General features: G+C 36.7%; 1 pseudogene; it reads left to right on the top strand.

Moving 5' to 3' along the window:
- The first annotated feature begins 7,033 nt into the window (after positions 1-7,033).
- LOC132031313 (zinc finger protein GAI-ASSOCIATED FACTOR 1-like) lies at positions 7,034-11,435 on the top strand (annotated as a pseudogene).
- The last annotated feature ends 9,463 nt before the right edge of the window (positions 11,436-20,898 follow it).

Here is a 20,898-nt window from a genome sequence, read left to right as displayed (position 1 = left end):
CACTTTCGACTTTTCACATTCTTTGAGAATTAATAAATCCCACGTGAATATGTCATAGTACTGAATATTTATTCTCTTCTCATGTATACACATGTGCACTTCTATTTTAATTCTCTGACACATAATTATTTCCTCTGTGCACTTTTACTTGTTCATTTTTAACTTTTCACGTTTTTGCTGAATATATTTTTTTTCCCATGTACGAACACAGCTACCCAAACTTGTACCAAGAGCTTCACAAATTGTACACGCAATGAATGCTTGTACCATAAGCTATATAACTTGTACACTTTACCCAATTATTTTTTAATCCCACGTGGACATTTCTAATATGTCGTAGTACTTAATATTTATTCTATAGACGTATGCACTTCAATTTTAATTCTCCGACACATTTATTTCCTCCGTGCACTTTTACTTGGTCACTGTTGACTTTTCACGTTCTTGAAAAATATAATATGTGTGTGTCCAAATTACTTGTTCATTTATAAAACCAAAATAAAATTAACCCTTTGTAATAAATGTTTTTGAAAATAGTCTATTGGAGAGAGACTATGACAACTGTCTAAGTGGATAAAAAAGATAGTTGGTTAAAGTGTGCAATTTATATAACTTTTGGTACCAATTTGCATTGCTATTGTTCGTCCTCTTTTATGTGTGTGTCCAAATTACTTGTTCATTTATAAAACCAAAATAAAATTAACCCTTTGTAATAAATGTTCTTGAAAATAGTCTATTGGAGAGAGACTATGACAAATGTCTAAGTGAAATAAAAAAGTAGTTGGTTAAAGTGTGCAATTTATATAACTTTTGGTATAAATTTGCATTTCTATTGTTCATTCTCTTTTCACGTTTAAAGTATTAAGAAAGAAGGAAAACGAGGATAAAAGTCACTCCCTCTTATCACATTCTTTAAGAATTAATAAATGAAATATATATTTTATCATAATATCCATATTTATTGGTGTATAATCTCAATAGCCTTAGAAAATGATTTGAAAATAAGTAATTAATGTGACGAGTAAAATAAGACGAAAATTCCTTTCTCTTCATATGTTAACGTAGAGAGACGAACACAGCTTCGTCAACTTGTACCGTGAGCTTCACAAATTGTACACGCAATGAAAGCTTGTACCATAATCTATATAATTTGTACACTTTATCCAATTATTCTTATACCCCACGTAGACATATGTCATAGTACTTAATATTTATTCCCTCTTCATGTATAGACGTATGTACTTCAAATTTAATTCTCCGACACATTTATTTCCTCCATGCACTTTTACTTGTTCACTTTTGACTTTGACTTTTCACATTCTTTAAGAATTAATAAATCTCACGTGAATATATGCCATAGTTTCTATTATATAGCGTGGAGGAGGGACGAACACCGCTCCTCCAGCTTGTACCATGAGCTTCACAAATTGTACACGCAATGAATGCTTGTACCATAAGTTATATAACTTGTACACTTCATCCAACTATTTTTATGTCCCACGTAGATATATGTTATAGTACTTAATATTTATTCTCTTCTCATGTATAGACGTACACACTTCAAATTTAATTCTCCGACACATTTATTTCCTCCGTGCACTTTTACTCTCCTTTGCATTCTCTAATAGGTCATAGAACTTAATATTTATTCCATAGACGTATGCACTTCAATTTTAATTTTCCGACACATTTATTTTTTCATATTTTTTAATTAATTTAATAAAAATATTTTATTAGTTTTGCTTTTAAAAAATTCAATATATACAACAATGGTTCTTATGTTTGGATATAAACAGTTAATTGATTGAAATGGTTATCAACTTGTTGTTATAATATAAGATATTAAACAATTTAAAAGAAAAAATCTAGAATCAAAGTATTAATTTTTCCTCACCTTCTTACCAATTTTTTTTCTTCACATTGATGAACAACTTTCATTGTCATGACTATGACAAATTTTTAAAGGTTATTTATAAAATACAAACCTTAAAGACTGGCTAATTAAAGTGAATAAACATATTCAGCCCGTGCGATGGCTAGTCAAATCACTAATTATTTAATATGTATTTACATATAAATTTTTATCACTTTATCATGGTAAATCTGTATATATTCTCATCTCTTTTTGTCACTTTACTATGATAGGTAAATATATTTTGACGTAAACACCCATGAAATGTGTATGTAAGTAGTAGGAGTAATACTTAGGCCCCCTTTGGACATGGTTCGAAACATAATTTCATTTTGGATATTTTAAGGAGTATTTTCTCTTATAGACATAAAAACCCCACAAGTTGTGAAAACTATCAAAACATTCTCGATTCTTATACAATCTTACCAAATGAGCAAGTCATAGTTCATAACAAAATTAATACACTAATTCATAACAATCGGCTCAAAATTAATAGTAGAAGACCTTTCTAAAAATACAACATTAATTGATCAAATTTTAGTTCAATAAATAAAATTAAACTATGGGTCTTTTTTTACAAAATTAAAAGGTTGGTAGACGTAAATAAAATTTGGTGAAAGTTAATGAAATTGGTAAATGATTGATGGGGTAATTGTTAAAAATATCTACCAACTTATGAGTCTTTTTTTACAAAATGTAAATTTATGGATTAAATTTTATATTTAAAAAGTTGAAACCATGATTTCAAAGCCGTTTTGGATGATTTGGGGTTTGAAACTATGGTTTCAAACCATGGTTCCAAAAGTATGTCCAAATCTTTGGTTTGAAACTGGTTTGAAACATGGTTTCAAACCATGGGATGGCCAAACGCCTACTTAATATATAAGTCTAGCAGAAGAAAAATATAAAGGCACAAGACATAAATTGACCCTTAAACTTGTTCCCAAAAGTTATTTTCACACTTAAACTATCCTGGCGATCCATTACACACCTAATATATTTTTAAGTGATATTTTTTACAGGAAAAGGGTCAAATTTACCCTCCAAATATGGTTTATAGTTTAAATTTGTCCTCCGTCAAAGTTTGGGATCAAATTTGCCCATACCTGTTATATTTGCCCTCTTTTGGGCGGAAATGTGACTTGGACTAAAAAATTAGCCACGTAGACTTCCAAACCTAATTATTTTAATCCATGACCCGTTTACTCATCATATAAAATAATAACCCTAATCTTTTTATTTTATAAAATACAAAAGAGGGGGAACGGACAGGGGAATCAACTGCTGATTACAGTATCACTTCCAGGATTGCTCTTCGTCAATTCATTCGCGTAACCCTCTAACTTATTGTAGTCATCATTATAACTACCATTAAGTTCTTCCAATATCATCCTCTTGGCCCTCTTGCACTTTTGGTGACTAACATTAACATTAAAGGCTACTTTCAATTCTGCGCTCATCTGTTTAACCTTCACTTTTGGATCATTCTGTAGCTTGCTTTGGAAATAGAAAGCTATTGTACTAGAATTTGCTCTTTTGCATGCAAAGGCTGGGTAATGTTAGTCAGCTACCGAATGTTAGTCAGGCTGGGTAATGATCTACTGAATGTTACCCAAGTCCCTGATTTTCCTGTCCGTTCCCTCTCTTTTGTATTTTCTAAAATAAAAGGGTTAGGGTTTATTTTTTTATAAGATGAGTAAACGCGTCACGGGTTAAAATAATTGGATTTGGAAGTCTACGTGAAGCCTGTGTGACTAATTTTTAGTTCAAGTTACATTTTCATCCAAAAAGGGGCAAATATAACAAGTATACTAACAGTAAGGATAAATTTGATCCCAAACTTTGACGGAGGATGAATTTAAACTATAAATCATACTTACAAGATAAATTTTACCCCTTTCCCTATTTTTTACACCCTAGAAGCTGATGTGGCAAACATAAAAATTATAATTAAAAAATAAGCAACTGAAGTTAAAATTAAAATAAAAAAGAATTTTTAAATAATAGAAAAACTAATTCTTCCACCACCACGGCACCCCCCCCGCCCGCAAACCCCACCCCACCTCCTTCTCTTCCGGCTTGAAACCAACGCCACCGCCACCGCCACCCCGCCCTCCCTTCTCCTCCACCTTCACGCCACCCTACCCCATCCCCAAACCCTTGTTCTTCATTTCACCAACACCACCCTCCCCGGTCAAACTCCACCACCAAGCCATTTTTCCAGTCAAAAATTTTCTTTCATTTATTTCTCTCACCCCAAATTATCTCTATTCTCTTGGTATTATCATGTCAAAAACCATCCACTGGAAATGAAGAAGAAGAAGACCAGGGGGTTCTTGGGGGGGGGGGGGGGGGGGGGGGTTCTGGGGGTGGGGGTGGCGTGAGGGTGGAGGAAAACCTGCCAAGCCACACCATACTAAGCCAAACAACAACAAAAACATAGAAAAAAAACTCTCTAAATTTACTTCTTTTTTTCCCTCGTTTCATCGCCTTCTTGCTAAATCATCAAGAATTGTATACAATTCAATTCTTGATAATTTACAGAGAAAATGGAGTCTACACCAGAAATTTTTTCTCCTTTTGATTTTATGGCAGCAATCTTTAAAGATTTGATGATGATATTGACAACATCAGTTGTTGTTTTAATTGGATGTGCAGTTGTCTTAATATGGCGGCGCTCTTCCTCGACATCTGCAGTTGATAGCAGCAGCAGTAGTAATAATTCATTTGTCCCACAAATGCGAAAAGATTCCATCTTTTTAAAGAGGCAGTGTTGATATTTTTCTAATCCGAACCCGGATTTAAATTTGGTGACTGAAAAATAAAGAAAATCGAAAAAAATGGGAGCTCATCGGAGAATATTGAAGTTCGTCGGAAATAATGGTGGTTATACAATAAGAAAGGGAGCAAGAATGAAGAAGAAAGGGAGAGTTGGGGGAAGGGGAAAGGAAAAAAATATAAAAATTAAAAATTAGAGGATTTTTGATGTGGCATTGACGTGGTGAGAAAGTGTGTACACTCTCCCGTAGTGCAACTGGTTATATGTGCATTAGAGGATATTAATATCACTTTTGAATATATTAGATGTGTAATGAATTGCCATAATAGTTTAAGTGTGAAAATAATTTTTAAGGATAAGTTTAAGGATTAATTTATGTCTTTTGTCAAATATAAATAACGCGAAACACGTGCCAGTTCTACAACTGCCCCAAAAGCCTTTATATAGCCCGAAGTAGCTTGACTTTTATCTAGTTCAGTTACCTTTCATTTTTAATTACCTTCCTGGGCCCAGGCTCCAGCCTTTACTGCATTTTTCACTTTCAGTAACTTTGTCCTAATTTAGCAAAATTGACCAGTCCTATTTCTAGCTCCACACCGTGGCACTTCCATCATTTGACCCAGGTTGCCGAAAGTGGTTAAATAGTTAACTATGGCTAACAGTGCATTTTTTTTAGATTTTTTTTTAGATTTCTAAACATAAAATAGTTAACTATGCGCATTGAGGATTCGCATCATAAGATCTATTTAAGGATGAAGCTTTCCATAACAAGTTTTTCTCCACAGGGCTAATAGTGCATATAGTCTTGAATAGCTACTAATATTACTATTATTATTACTCTTTCCGTCTCAATTTATGTGGCACTATTTGACTTGGTACAAAGTTTAAGAAAGAAAGAGAGACTTTTGAATTGTGTGGTCTAAAACAAACTTTATATATTTGTGTGGCTAGAAATTATTTCATTAAGGGTAAAAAGGAAACTTTAAAATTAAATTCTTTCTAAACATAAAATCGTGACATTCTTTTTGGGACAGACTTATAAAATGGATATGGTGCCACATAAATTGGGACAGAGGGAGTATATAAAAACACTAACACTTACTAACATTTGATATGTATATTATTAGTGATGAATACATGATAACTAATATGAAATGTCACTTAGAAAACTTAGTTCCCTATTAGCAAATTAGAAAAGTCATTTAAGTAACTTATTGTGTTAGATAAAATTTCTACCAATCAAACGTAAAAGAAATTTTAAAATACCACACACGCCCATAGTTTATACTCTATACCACATTACCACTCATTACAAGGCCTATGCTATCCGTATGCGTTACTTGCTTCTACCCTTTTTAGGGTTTAGGGATAAATCATCTTATTATCTACTCAACTAATAAAGTACGAGATATGATCGATTTTGTAAGTTAAATCACAATATAGGTGTTGCTTTCTTTATTTTTATAACGTTTCAACTATCATTCACATGATAAAGTATACATCTAAGGGGTCATTTGGTTGTTGGTTAGGAAGTGAATTATTTAGTATTAAGATAAACATAACTATCAAGAGGGGTTAGCTTATATCGTAAGCATCCTCCACCTCTAACCCGAAGGTTGTGGGTTCGAGTCACTAAGAGAGCAGAAAGGAGATCTCCTAGAGGGAAGGTTACTAAAAAACAAGATCAACATGACTAGCATTATGTTTGATGCGTTTTAGCTGCTATGTATAAAATTTAGTACACCAAGTACATATGTGGTGACCAATTTACGATCTCCCATAATATATTAGACGTGTATAAGTTATGAAACAATCTATATAATATTATTTTATGCAGGAAAAAAATGAAATAACTAATTTATGAATACCTAAATCTTGTATAACTAAACCTTGCCTAACTAATTCCTACGTAACCATTCTTGTCTTACTAATGTTTGTATAACTAATCCTTGCATTATCGACTCTAGCCAGCAACCAAACATCCCTTGAGAGTTATAAGGCATAATACATAAACGGACCCTTAAACTTGATCTCAGCTGGCAAGTATGTCTTCAATTTTGCGTGTGCACAAGTAGGCACCTCAACTTGTCTAGAGTTGACCATGTGCACACAAATGCTGATGTGGCACTGATATGACACATAAATTTTGGAGGGCCACATCATTGCCACGTAAACATTTGTGTTTATGTGTTCAACTTTATACAAGCTTGAGCGCCTACCGCGCACGTCCAAAATTAGTGGGCATATATACTTGCCAGTTGAGGTCAAATTTAAGAATATGTTTATATATTATGCCGAGTTATAAACTCAACATGCACTTGGTCCTTAGACAAAGATTATGGTATGAAATAGGACACGAAAACACTTTCCAAAATTTTTATAGTAGAATTGATTACTACTCGTATTTCCTAAAAAAAAATATCCCATGTTCAGATGTTCTGAAAAGTTAAAAAGAGTGAAGACACAGCACTAACATGGAAAGACTTTGCACTCTCTATTTCCCATTTCCTTACACACACAAACGCTACTCAAATTAACCCCTTTTCTCTCTCTATTTTGCAAACCCCGCCGACCACAAAAAATAACCCATTTTCTCTTTTCTCCGATCCAACCCATTTTCTTAGCTATACCAATAAATTTCTAAAAAATAAAAAATTACTATAATTGGAATACAGGTGAAGAAGCATTCTAGGCTTTCTTGAATCTTTTTTGGCAGCTTACAAATTTGACTAGAGCAACCCCATTTGCCTAAATTTGGAATTTGTTTATGTGAGATCATTTTCTTGCCAATTTTGGAATCTGGGTTTTGTTCTACTTAACTTTGAGCTGATTTTGTGACATGGGGTTTTGTTAATTAGCATGTAATTAGTTAGTCTGAGCTGATGGTATCTAAATTTGGAGATTTTTTATCTTTTGTTTGTTTCTTGCTAATTTTGGTATCTGGGTTTTGTTCATCTATACTTAGCTTTGAGCTGATGGGTTTTGCTAATTAGCTAGTTTGAGCTTGTGTTTAGAAAAAATCAGAACTTTATTCAGTGCTTAAAAAAAAAAAAAAAAAAAAGATTGACTTGACTGGTAGATTTGCAAAAAGAAGTGAGCAGAAATGTTATAGATTGTTAGGAACTTGTAAACCGTAGAAGAATTGTTATTTCATCCGCCATGAACGATTGCTCGGATCATGAGGCAGCTCCTTGTAAAGAAACAGCAAAGAAAAAGAGGAATCTCCCTGGAATGCCAGGTAATATTAGCCCTAATGAATAAGCTAGTTAGGGTTGGTTATGTTAATCTTTTTAATCCATTTGAACCGGTTTTTTAGCTCCCGTTTGGCCATCGAATTTGAATTTGAAACTTGAAAGTTTGAGTTTTTGAAGTTGTGTTTGGACATGCATATTACTTGGAAAAAAAAAATTGAAGTTTTGTGAGTGGAAGTGAAATTTAGACCAGTTTTTGGAACTTGAAAGTATTTTCAAGATAAATTTTCAAAATCTGATCAAATTTCATTGCCAAACAGATATTTTGAGATTAGTTTTCAAAATCTGATGCAGAATCTATGGCCAAACGCTAGCTTAAAGAACAGATTTCTATTTCAGCAGAAAATTCATTTTTGGGATTTTTGTATTATCCTTTGATTAGATCCTAATGCGGAAGTCGTCGCGTTGTCACCAAAGACTCTATTGGCAACGAACCGATTTGTGTGCGAAATTTGCAATAAAGGGTTTCAGAGAGACCAGAATTTGCAGCTTCATAGAAGGGGTCACAATTTGCCTTGGAAGCTAAGGCAGAGAACAAGCAATGAGGTGAAGAAGAGAGTCTATGTTTGCCCCGAACCTACGTGCGTTCACCATGATCGTTCACGGGCATTGGGTGATTTGACTGGGATCAAGAAGCATTTCTGCCGGAAACACGGTGAGAAGAAGTGGAAATGCGACAAGTGTTCGAAGAAGTACGCGGTTCAGTCTGATTTGAAGGCTCATTTGAAGATTTGTGGAACTAAAGAGTATAAATGTGATTGTGGGACTATGTTTTCAAGGTCCATTCTTGATGCCCTTTTAAGTGTTAATCCCTCTTTCTTCTAAAGTAGATATCTTTGTTATTAATAATGTGTATAGGAGGGATAGCTTTATCACACACAGGGAATTTTGATGTATTAGCAAAAGACTATTAGCTTTATCACGCTGAGTCTGTCAGTTTTGCCGTGTTTTTGGTAGTAGTTGTTAAGTCCATGCTGTTACTTGGACCAAAGGTGCTCCACTTTAGCAAACTTAAGTGACTAAAGATGCTCATGGTTATATTTAAAGGACAGAATTAGACCTACTCCCATAGATGAGGGACAATTTTGGCTAAAAACTCCCCTTTTAATTGTTAATCTCTTTCTTGTAAAGCTGATATCTTTGTTGATAATATACAGGAGGGATAGCTTTATCACGCACAGGGCATTTTGTGATGTATTAGCGAAAGACAGTGAGAAAGCACAGAATGCAGTTACAACTCCTATTGCTGATGAGGACTGTAAGGTTCAAGCTGTTGTTTCATCAACACCACCACCACCAACACCTCCTACTCCCCCACCAGCTTCAGAGCCTCCAGCTGTTCCTTCACCAGCTGCCCCGGAGCCTCTACCACCTCCTGTTACTCAGTCAACTGATTTAATGTCTTCTGATTCTCCCATCCAGAATCCAGGTACATTTTGAAGTTAAACTTTAGAAGTTTGAAAATTTGGATTTGTAGTTGGCTGCCGCTGATGTGTGTTTGTTGAGAACAGACAATACTTTATTCTTTCTTTGTTTTGGAGTCTTTCTAATTTTGTCAGAATGATATTTTATCGAAAACTTTTGTCATATATTGATCCTTGATGTTATCTGTTTTCCTCATTAGACTATTTTAAAATAAGTGTTTGTTTATCAATCTAGCCCATTATTTCAACTTCGAACTTGAAATATGGAATTTGAAGGTTGAGAAACAGGTTTTAGGAGTTTTTACAAGTTTTCACTCACTTAAATTCAACTTGTTTTCATGTCCACATACAACTTCAATTTTCAAATACCCTTTCTCAACTTCAACTTCAAATACTAGGAGTACTTTTTTTTCCAAATCTCGACTAAATCATGTCCAAACGTCTAAGTGATCCTTTATCTGAACAAAGTTTGAATTCTAGAAACAAAAGTATGATAAGATGGGCAAAAAAGAGATCAGTCAAAATAATAGAAAAGTTACTCTTTCAATCTGAGAAAACTTTGGGTGAAATAAGGAAACATAGCATGCACTTAAAGAAGTCTAAAGTGCGTCTTCACAAAGGATAACACATCTTGATTCTCCTTTTTCTACAGATAAAGTTCTTTTATATCAAAAGTTTAACTTTCCCTGCTTCTTCATATGAGTGGTTTCTTTATGTCTTTCTATAATTGTTATAATTTGGCAGAGTTGGTGGAGAGTCCACGCACAAATTCCACTGGAACCATTACCAAACAGGTTATGGAAGAAACAACAGCTAAAACGAGGTTGTCTGGAATCTGCAGCAGTAGCTCAAGCTCTGGATGTACCACCAGTAGCAGCATTTTTCCAAGCTTGACTGGAATCTCTAGCAGCATTAGGAGCTCAAGCAGTAATGGAAGTACCACCACCACCAGCATTTTTCCAAGCTTGACTGGAATATGTAGCAGCACTAGGAGCTCGAGCAGTAATGGAAGTACCGGAAACATCAGCATTTTTCCAAGCTTGACTGGAATCTCTAGCAGCAGTAGAAACTCGAGCAGTAACGGAAGTACCAGCAGCAGCAGCATTTTTACAAGCTTGACTGGAATCTGTAGCAGCAGCAGTAGTAGCGCGAGTAGTAATAGAAGTGCCAACAGCAGCACTTTTGCAAGCTTATTTGCTTCATCAACTTGTTCAGGAAGTTTGCCTTTGCCGTCTCAAGAACCTCAATTTACTGATTGGTTTCAATCCGTCGCTCCTGCTCCGCCACCTGATATGGAACCACCATCATCTATGGAACCAATCTCTCTCTCTGCCTTGCAATGAATCATGGTTCATCAGTCTTTGGACCAGCTGGGCAAGAGAGGAGGCAGTATGCTGCTGCAGCACCACAACCAGCCATGTCAGCAACAGCATTACTGCAGAAGGCTGCTCAGATGGGTGCAACGTCGACAAATTCATCATTGTTAAGGGGTCTTGGGATTGGGATATTATCCTCTACTTCATCGTCTAGTGGGCAACAAGAATGGAGTGGGAGACAAATTGATACCAATGGTGCAACATTGGCTGCAGGCCTTGGGCTTGGACTGCCATGTGATGATGGCTCTGGTCTAAAGGAACTAATGCTGGGAACTCCATCTGTTTTCGGTCCCAAACTTCCGACTCTTGACCTTCTTGGATTGGGGATGGCAGCAGGTGGCGGCCCAACACCTGGATTATCCGCTTTAATAACATCCATGGGCGGTAATCTAGATGTGGCCGCTGCAGCAGGATCATTTGATAGTGGAGAATTTTGTGGGAAAGAGTTGGGAAGAAGTTCATGATACGAAATGTAAAGGACTATGAAACTTTAGTTGACAATTTGGCAAGCTCGTTAGTGTAGGGAGAAAACGTCTTTGTTGTAGTAATATAGAAGCCTGTTGTATCTGTGTAAACTTTTCTACTCTTTACTCTAAAACAGTTATGTTAATGGAAGTGTAAAGTGATAATTTGCGCAAGGTTACGGAATTAGCACCAAATACGAGTTTCCAAGGCAGTGATTATGTATTATTCTCCGTCCATGGTTACTTCTCCATGTTTGACCTGACACATTACTTAAGTACTTCTTTTGTCCTAGTTTATGTGACACAATTTTCTTTTTAGTTTGTTTAAAAAAATGTCATTTTTTTGTATTTAGAAATAATTTAACTTCTTTAGATGATTTATAGTCACACAAATATCTAAGACTTGTTTTGAATCATAAATTTCAGTAGTCTTCCTTTCTTTCTTCAACTCTGTGCCAAATCCAATGATGCCACATAAATCGAGACAGAGGGAGTAATAAATAAATGACAATTTTACTATATAACTTCTAATTATTATATGTTGGGATGAAATGAAAATAATTATAATATTTAATAATAAGGGTAATATAGTTATTAAATGATAAATTATTTCTTGGTTTCCAAATAGGACAAGTAAAATTGACATTTATTTTTAGTATGATGGGCAAGTAAAAGTGGACGGAGGTGGAAGTATTAAATTAGGTACCTAGAGTTGCTTCATGACATTGAGAATGCAAGGTAGGAAGAGATAAGAATGAATGCAACATATCCAGCTCTAGGTTAAAATACTCTATGTAGTGTTGGTGTATCTTTAAATGCCAATAAATTTAGCCAACAATCTGGCTTGAGCCTTGAAGTGACACAGGTTTGAGAAGTTGAGGCAAATGTGGATAAAGAAGGGGATTTTTTTTTTTTTTTGGGAAGGGGGAGTGGGTACGGAAAATAACTCTGAAGATTGTTTAACAAAGTGGCAATGATTAACACCTAGAGCCGAAAATGCCAGGGAACTGAGAACCTCTTAGTAGGAAATGCTGTATTCTTCTAGTGAGCCAATTTGACGTAGAGCCGAAATGTTAGGAATCGAGAACCTCTTAATAAGAAGTGCTTTATATTTTGCTTTATTCTTTTAGTGAACCTATCTGACGTGGAGCTAGAAACGCAAGTAATTGAGAACTTCTTGGTATTCTTTTAGTGGACCTATTTGACATGGAGCTAAAAATGTTAGGGAATCTATATTAGTCGGTTAAGTGAATTTCGAATATAAATGCCTAAAGGAAGAGGGGGAAAATGCAGCTGGACTGACCCGTTGTTAGTGATAAGACATAAGATAGAAAGGATAAAGCGAATGTGCTTTACCTGGGCCATTTTGATAGATCTTTTGACATTAAAAAGGGATCTGATGCACTGTTTCTGTACAATTTCTCACTTTCATTTGACTTAATATGTTCATTGTCTTCTAAGTTTATGCCGTATTTCTTGTCGTTTATTCTTGTTTTGGTAGCAGTCACATGCCTTAATAAACTGGGGATTCTTTTTGCATTAAGTCTTACGCCATGGCACTTCACCTAACGTTCTTTTCCATTGGCACAATTTCTTTTTTTTAGCCTATTTATTCGGTTTACTTTGGCTGATCTACCTATTATTATCTGATTGTCATTATACTACAGAAAAACAGATTCATTATTTCATCAAGGATATTTACAAAGGATATGTATAAGTTTCCATATTTAATCATCTAAGGCCATGCCCCACGCAAAAAAAGGAGAAAAAAACAGGATGTCCACTTTCTGCAAGCTTATCCTTAGTCCTTTCATAACTACAAAGTGTTCCTCACTGTCAATGGATCTGAATTCAAAGCTCGAACAATGACATCTAATTATTTACCCACCTATATAATATTTTAGGAAGAACTTTCCAATATTAACCTCAGCTAGTTAGGCTGGCAGTTCAGTACTCATATTGTAAGGGGATTTAAGTTATATATGTTGAATGTATGACCTATCTAAGAACTTTAAGTTGTTAAGAGAGAACACAATTTTAATTACTCCTGGGCCTGTGCACAAATCGGTTCAACCCCAATTTCCAAACCGATTAGAAGCAATTTGAATAATTCAATTTGGATAATACAATTCGATTTCGGTTTACAAATTCAATTGTCAAATATTATGGTTTCTCAGTTCAAAAACGATTGGGTTCATTTATAAATCAAACCGACGGAACAAAACCGAATTGGGTATATATCACTAATGACTAATAGTCAACTCTAATGCACTTAATAGTTAATACTTAACATTCTATACCACAGGCCCAAATCCCAGTTAATAGTTAATACTCTAATGCACTTAATAGTTAATTCGAAGTTAAACTCGATGATGGTCAAAACCGAACTGAACCGATTCGTGCACAGGCCTTTACTCCTAATCATTTTTTGAAAACAAATGCTACTAATAATGAAGGGGAGCCTTTGGTACAACCCAAGTTGCATCAAGGCCTTTCACAAGGAGCCAAGCTTGTGAACTTCAAGCAATGCAAGGGTTATTCATGAAGAGGGACGTACTTGAGTACACTCTGTAGCCCTCTGGGATTCCAAGTGTTGATGATTGCATGGGAAGACGGATTGGAGAAGAGTGTTGAAGATGGCTATGCTTGCAATGAGGCTATTACTTAAAGGCTAGCATTTTCAAGTTTCATTTACGAGGAAGACTAACCAAACAAGGCCCTTACTTCATTAAGGGTAGAATTGTAATAGCTTAGTTGTCTTCCTTAGCTTTCTAGTATAAATAACTTGTCTAAACATTTCCTAGGGTAGATTTGGATGAATATTGAAATTACTAAACTCATTGAGAGTAGAGAGCTTTTAATTGTGAATCTTGTTGAGAGGATTGGTTGCTTGGGATCACAAGTCCCTTGAGGTCATTCTAAGAGTTTGGTGCTCTATTTGATTACAATTTGAAGGTCCTAGTTATTATAGAACTTTGGTTGTCAAATTGTGTCTTTAGTTGTGTCAATCTAGTTATCCTTTGTTTTCCTTGTCATTTTCTTGTCCTTTTTATTTCCTTTATTGCATCATTTGGTATCAGAGCCTAATTTAGGTTTGTTCCAACAAATCTAACCTTGGGATTTGATTCTTTAAAAAAAAAAAAAATCGAAAATTAAAACCTCAAAAATCTTGTGCTGTTTTGTTGATTCTATTGTTAGATCCGAGTTTCTTAGTGTATTAGGGTTTCAAATATTGAGTTTCAAGTCATTTGAGTTGTTTTTGAGTTTTTTTACCATTAAAGGACCTTGAAGGTTGAAGAACTCAAAGTGGGTTTTGTAGTGGAACTCGATATTGAAGTTTGAAAGTTATTGGGTGGTGTTTCCCTAGTGAAGAAGGTTTATAATCTGAAATTTGGGACAAAAAGGAGTTGATTTGAAGGAGTTGAGATTTTAAAAGTTCTTGGAGTTCTTGAAGATCTTCAAATCTTCAAGAGGAAGAAGGCAAAGAAGGTGTTTGATCTCAAAAATCTTCAAATCAAAGGTTGAAAAGTGTTTGTGGGCCAAAGAGAAAAAAAAAATCAGAAAATCCAGTCCACTTTCCAACCCAAAAAAAAAAATGCCACGTCATCGCTGATGTCAGCCACGCGCAACAAAAAAAAGCCTGCACTCGCGTGCACTTCAGATTCAGAGAGTGTGCATTTCAACACTTGGAAAAATTTTCTAAGTATTGGACCAAAAACCACCCCAAAATTTTTCTAAGTGTCTAAAACTTCTCCAATTTTTTCTAAGTGTTACTCCACTTCTTATCTACTTTCATTGATTCTCTAAAGCTAATTAACAACTAGTAATTGTTCTTACTTGTTTGTTAATTAGTTCTTGAGTCCCATTTCTTTTCGTACCAATTCTCTTCGTTCTTTTCTCTTTTAACTTCGTCGAAACTTACTTGATTCAAGTCCGCTAGTTAGAATTGAGTCATTCGTTCTTCTAAGTTAAACAAGAATCTATTTCGGCCAAGAGTAGAACTTGAATCCCTTGTGACTAATCGACATTAACAAGAACACAATCATTAGCCGAAACAATTTGTGAGGCAATTCAAAGGTGTGCTTACTTGAGAATTTGTGAGATGTTTATCACTAACTTAACGTGTTTGCTTGTTTTGTGTGTGTTTTAATAGGTACCATGGCGAATGAAGATGAAACTCCAACTCCCACCCGGGGAGTAACACTTGATGATTTGGCCAACATGATAGCCACCTTGGCTAATCGAATAGGGAATGTGGAGGGAGAGATAGGGTCTTTAAGGGGAAGTGTGAGGGAATTGTCATCCTCACCACAAGTTCACTATCAAGGAAACACAAGTGGCTTGACTCGAGCCACTTCACCTACCTTATCCCCCGGAACTATCCACCAATTTTACAACCCCACTCCTCAAACCACCAACACCTTAAACAATACCCCCCCCACCTCCATAAGACCAAATTCCAAATGAAAACTAAATTTCAAATGAAACCGAACCACGACCAAATGTCACTCTACCCCATCAAAACCTTCCAAACCCTCGACAAGCCGTCTGAAATGTCTTACCCGTGAATGATGACTATCAAGGAGAAGTGTATGAAGATGATATGGTTGATCCTTATGCTAATCAAGTTAAGGGACAACGAGGACAAATACAAGGTCCGCAACGAGGTAGAGGTGGAAGGAATGGCCCTATCCCTCAAATGGGTAGGCAAAGAGGATATCAAGCTCGTGATGGTTACCAAGGTCGTGACTATCAAGATTATGATTATGATGAAGAAACTTATGGGAACTATGGGAATGGTGGAGGTCGAGATACGAGTCTCAACTCCATCAAGTTCACTCTCCTAACATTCAAAGGGGGTAGTGATCCCGACGTATTTCTTGATTGGGTGATGCATTGTGATAGAATCTTCTTGACAAATGACATGTCCGAGATGAAAAAGGCATCTTATGCCATTGCTCAATTCGAAGGCTTCGCCTCTACATGGTGGGAAACTTAAGTGAAAGCGAGGAGATTGCATGGACTTGCCCATACACCTACTTGGGAAGGGCTAAAGAATATCTTGAGGCGCAAGTATGTCACCGAACGTTACAAGCAAGTGCAACTCAAAAAGGTATATACTTTGAGGCAAGGAAAAAAGAGTGTGAAAGGATACTATGATAAGTTCCAACTTGTGAAGATGAGAATAGACTTTGAAGAGGACACATTGAATGCTATGACTCGGTTACGCCGGGTTAAATGGAGAAATTGTGTTATATCCCGTACTTTGAACAACGGGACAACTTGTGTGAATTATGAGAAGTTAGAATAAGGCAATCCCGAGAGACTTTCGATTGTTTTAAAGGTTTAAATTGTGTATGATTTTTTAATGTCTCGGAAAGGTTAAGAAATACTTGGAGGAATTTTTCCATTTTTAGTAAGTGGACTATTTTGGGAAAGTTGAAAATTCAAAAAAAAAATAAGACAAGTGGAGCAAGGTGGCCGGCCACCTCATGGTGGCCAAGGCCACATGTATCATGTGTTATTATATAGAAGATGACTAAGTCATCTTCATCACTTAGCCACACAATTCTAGAGAAATCAAGAAACAAAAGAGAAGAGAAAAAAAAAAGAGCCTATTCGGCTGTTTGGAGAAAAAAAATCAAGACCAAATTCTTCCATCAAAAAAATAATCTCCTCAAGCAAAGTTGCTAAGTCAAGGGTGCTAAACAACGTGGTGTTGTTGTTTCGGAGAAAATCCGTTAGTTTCTCTAACGACCAACTTTGGTCAAGTGAAGAATTGAAGAAGAAAGGTTAGTTCTAATCTTCTTTTCTTGTGTTATAGATGATGTATGTGTGTTGTTGTATGCTAAAATGGAAGAAATTCATGTTAGGGAGAAGTTGGAGTGTGGCCGTGCATAGTGGGTTAGTCATGTGTGTGGGTGTTGAAGTGTAAGTTATGTATTAATGTTAGTTAGCATGATTTGAATGTTGTGGAGTGAAGAAAAGAATGGAAATCATTTTTGGTGTGACTAGGAGTGTTGGCCGAATGGCCTCCCTTTTTTTGTAGTCTTGAATGAATAATTGTCGTTAACGTTTTCGTATTGTCGTTGTGGATTTTATATGGAAAAATTTCAAGTTGGATGACTTAGAATGATGTTATGTTAGTTATGTCATGATTTGAGAATTTACGTGGATTTTATGTAATTTTTATACTTATGAATATAGTGTTGTTAATGTGTGGATTGGTGATGTAAATCATGAATTCGGAAGGAAAGAATGTAATTAGTGTCGTCGTCGGCTTTGGAGACAATTCCGGTGGTTTGGAGCATTTGTCGGATAATTGAAAATATTGTGTCAATTGTTTAAAGTGTTCTTGCATGTGATTTGAATGGTTTTGAGTTAATGCATGAATATGAAAATGTTGATAATAGTTGGAAGTTTGAAGTTGGAGTAGAAGTCGAGCTATTATGTGGAAAGAAAGACTACATGTGCTATTATGTGTTTTATGGCGATTATTGGTGTTGTTGAGTTGATTGTAATGTTGGTTGGTTGTTGTTGTTGATATTTGAGCCGAGATGATACTCGGGGATGTTATATATATAAAGAAGTTACTCGCCGAAATTTCGGTAGCCAAACATGAACCCAAGATTGAAATGTTAATCCTCATGAATAGTAACTTGTAAAGGTGACCATTTAAGGCATTTTCGACGAAACGGGATTGGAGATAAAGCGAGCGTAAGACGTCCGTGAGGTATGTAAGGCTTACCCTCCCTTTCTTTGGCATGTCTTAGACGTGTAGGCTTGATTTCGCGCCTCGGGGACTTTCCTAATTCTAGAAATCCGAGGTTGAAAATGGGTACTATTCATTCAGTAGAATTGAAGTAAATGCTTATGCATAGTTGTAAGAATTGTTCAAGTGCCTAGAAATTGCTTGAAAAGGATCCGATTGCCCTAAAACCCTCGTAAGTAATGTCAGGAAGCGTATTACACGTAAATTTTGTATACCGCCATATTTGGCCCGAGGTAGGGTCACGCGCCCCGAGATTTCATATGACGCACTGTTGACATGTTTTTGCGAAACTTAAAGAAAGCTTTTGGCTATTGTCTTAATTACTACATGATAGTTGTTTGATTGTCCTTTGAGTTGTGTGATATGTTTTGATACGCAAATGATCGTGGAAGTTCATAACTTTTATTTATTAATTAGGTCAACTCGAAATTTGCTTAAGCACTTTTAATGACGGCGAATATAGTTGGTCTTTGAGTTTGGGAGAGAATATGGTTACCTACTTGTTACGCGCATATGACCTCTCACTACTCTCGCTCGTGCGTTATGCTATGTCTTCCACCGAGTCCGGGGCCGGGTGTGAAATCGTATACGTACTATTGCATTGTTCACCGAGTCCCTCACCGCAGGCCGGGTATGCTATTTATACATACATGATTTTCTTACCGAGTCCCTCACCTGGAGGTCGGCACGCCATACGCACATGATTATATGATTGCCATACATGATGTTTATGTGATTTATTTACCGAGTCCCTTGCTTGAGGGCCGGGTACGTTATATGTGCTTATTGATTTAATGATATGAGGTGGGTATACATGATACATGTTTCTCAGGTGAGTTCTGGTTTTCCTGACCCCGTGCTTAAGTTGATATAGTCTAGATTGGTTACGGTTCTATTTACCGTTTATCGCTTTACATACTCGCACCTATTTCGTACCGACCCCCCCTTTCTTCGGGGTCGCGTTCATGCCGCGCGTGTGCGGATATACGTCCGGTGAGCCGTGACTTAGGGTCCACGCTCTAATTTTACTTTGAGAGAGCTCCCTTGTTCGGAGCCCGTATTTTGGTACGATTTTTTGCTATGTTCATGTATATCCGTTCGGGGGTACGGCGGGGCCCCCCGTCCCGTCATATATACATATATCCGTATGTTCGTATTTTTTGTGTATAGAGGCTCGCGCGCATAAAGCGTGGGTTATGGTTCCGTCCGTACGTATGTGTATACGATATACGCGTGGGCGGTTACGCACGCCGCGCGCCCCCCGCCGCTCGCCTATGTATGTATTTATGTAATATGATGGCCGTGTGTGGCCTTTGTTGGTATTTTCTCGAGTGCGGTGTAAATTTTTGGTTGGTAGGAAAAACAGATAAACTCGCCCGGATTTTTCCAAAATATTCGAGTTATTATCTTATTGATTTTCTTGTTAACGTATGCGCTACCATGTGTTAGCACGTATGGGTGCGGTTCGGGGGCGCTAGTCGCGGCCACGGGGTTGGGTCGTTACAAATTGCTTCCCAAATGAGACTCCACAACTATAGTGACATTGATGAAACTCTTGAAACAGCTATTGAGATAGAGGAGGGTCTCAAGGAAGACAAGATCAATAAATTGAGAGGCTAAATAAGTTTATGGAATAACAACAAGGAAAAAGGAACTTCTTCTTCCAATTGGCAAAAGAATAAGGGCACCATGCAAGAATCCAAGAAGCCCTTTGTGAAAAACAATCAATTAATGAAGTGACCCCAACAGTTTGCTCCAAAAGAAGGAGGTCGAAATCTAACTCAATCTGATGTTTTAAATGTCAAGGCTTTGGCCATATAGCAAGTGAATGTGCCAATCAGAGAGCATTTATTCTAAGAGAAACGGGTAGTGATGATGAGGGAGAACACGAGGTGGAAGATGATGAGGGTAATTATAGGAATGATGAACGTGAGATTGATGAAGGCAAGATGATATGGAGGATGATGGAGATGTCACCGTTCCAAATTTGGCAAGGAGGGTGATGACATGTATGGCCAAGCCTCGAGAAGATCACCGTCCCTAACTATGTGGTAAGGAGAACAATGATAAGCAAGGGCATGTATGATCTAGCCAAAGAGAGAACCTTTTCCATTCTAAATGTGTTATCAATCAAAATATGTGTGTCGTGATCATTGATAGTGGGAGTTGTGCAAATGTTGTAAGCGCAACTTTGGTTGATTTCTTAAAACTTCCCACCACCAATCATAAGCATCCTTACAAACTCTAATGGCTCAACGAATGTGGAGAATTGAGGGTGACTCGACAAGCCTTTATCAAGTTCAAAATTTGGGAAGTACCAAGACGATATCCTTTGTGATGTTGTTCCACGCAAGCTTGTCACCTTTTACTTGGAAGACCTTGGCAATATGATAAACAACCAAGCATGATGGGAAGACCCAATCAAGACACACTTGTTCATAATGGGCTCAACCATGTGTTATGTCCTATGACGCCTTTTCAAGTTGGTGAAGTTTACCATAAAATGAGGGAGTTAAAAGAGAAGGGCAAGGGTGTACAAGGAGATAGTGAGGGAAATGGGAAAAAGAAGGAGTCTAGGGGAAAGGCTAAGGTGGCCCTTTTAGCAAATCTAGGGGAGATTAGGGAGGAGTTAGAGGAGCGACAACCGGTGATCCTCCTCACTCATAGGACTATGCTTTTCGCACACTAACGAACTAACACTCTTCTTTGCCAGTTCTATTTCTTCTTTTGCTTTGGCAGATTATGATGATGTGTTTCCCGGAGCTTCCAAAGGGATTGCCATTAAGGTGGATTGAGCACCAAATTGACTTTGTCCCGGGGTCTCAATTGCCAAACAAACCGGCTATAGGGCCAACCGGATGACACCAAAGAACTTGAAAAGCAAGTGGATGAGCTCCTTGCGGGGGGTTGTGCGAAAGTA

This window comes from Lycium ferocissimum, chromosome 9, assembly GCF_029784015.1.
Source record: "Lycium ferocissimum isolate CSIRO_LF1 chromosome 9, AGI_CSIRO_Lferr_CH_V1, whole genome shotgun sequence".
In the NCBI taxonomy this organism is placed as follows: Eukaryota; Viridiplantae; Streptophyta; class Magnoliopsida; order Solanales; family Solanaceae; genus Lycium; species Lycium ferocissimum.
Note: the sequence above shows the minus strand (reverse complement) of the source record. Positions and strands in the feature narration are given on the sequence as shown.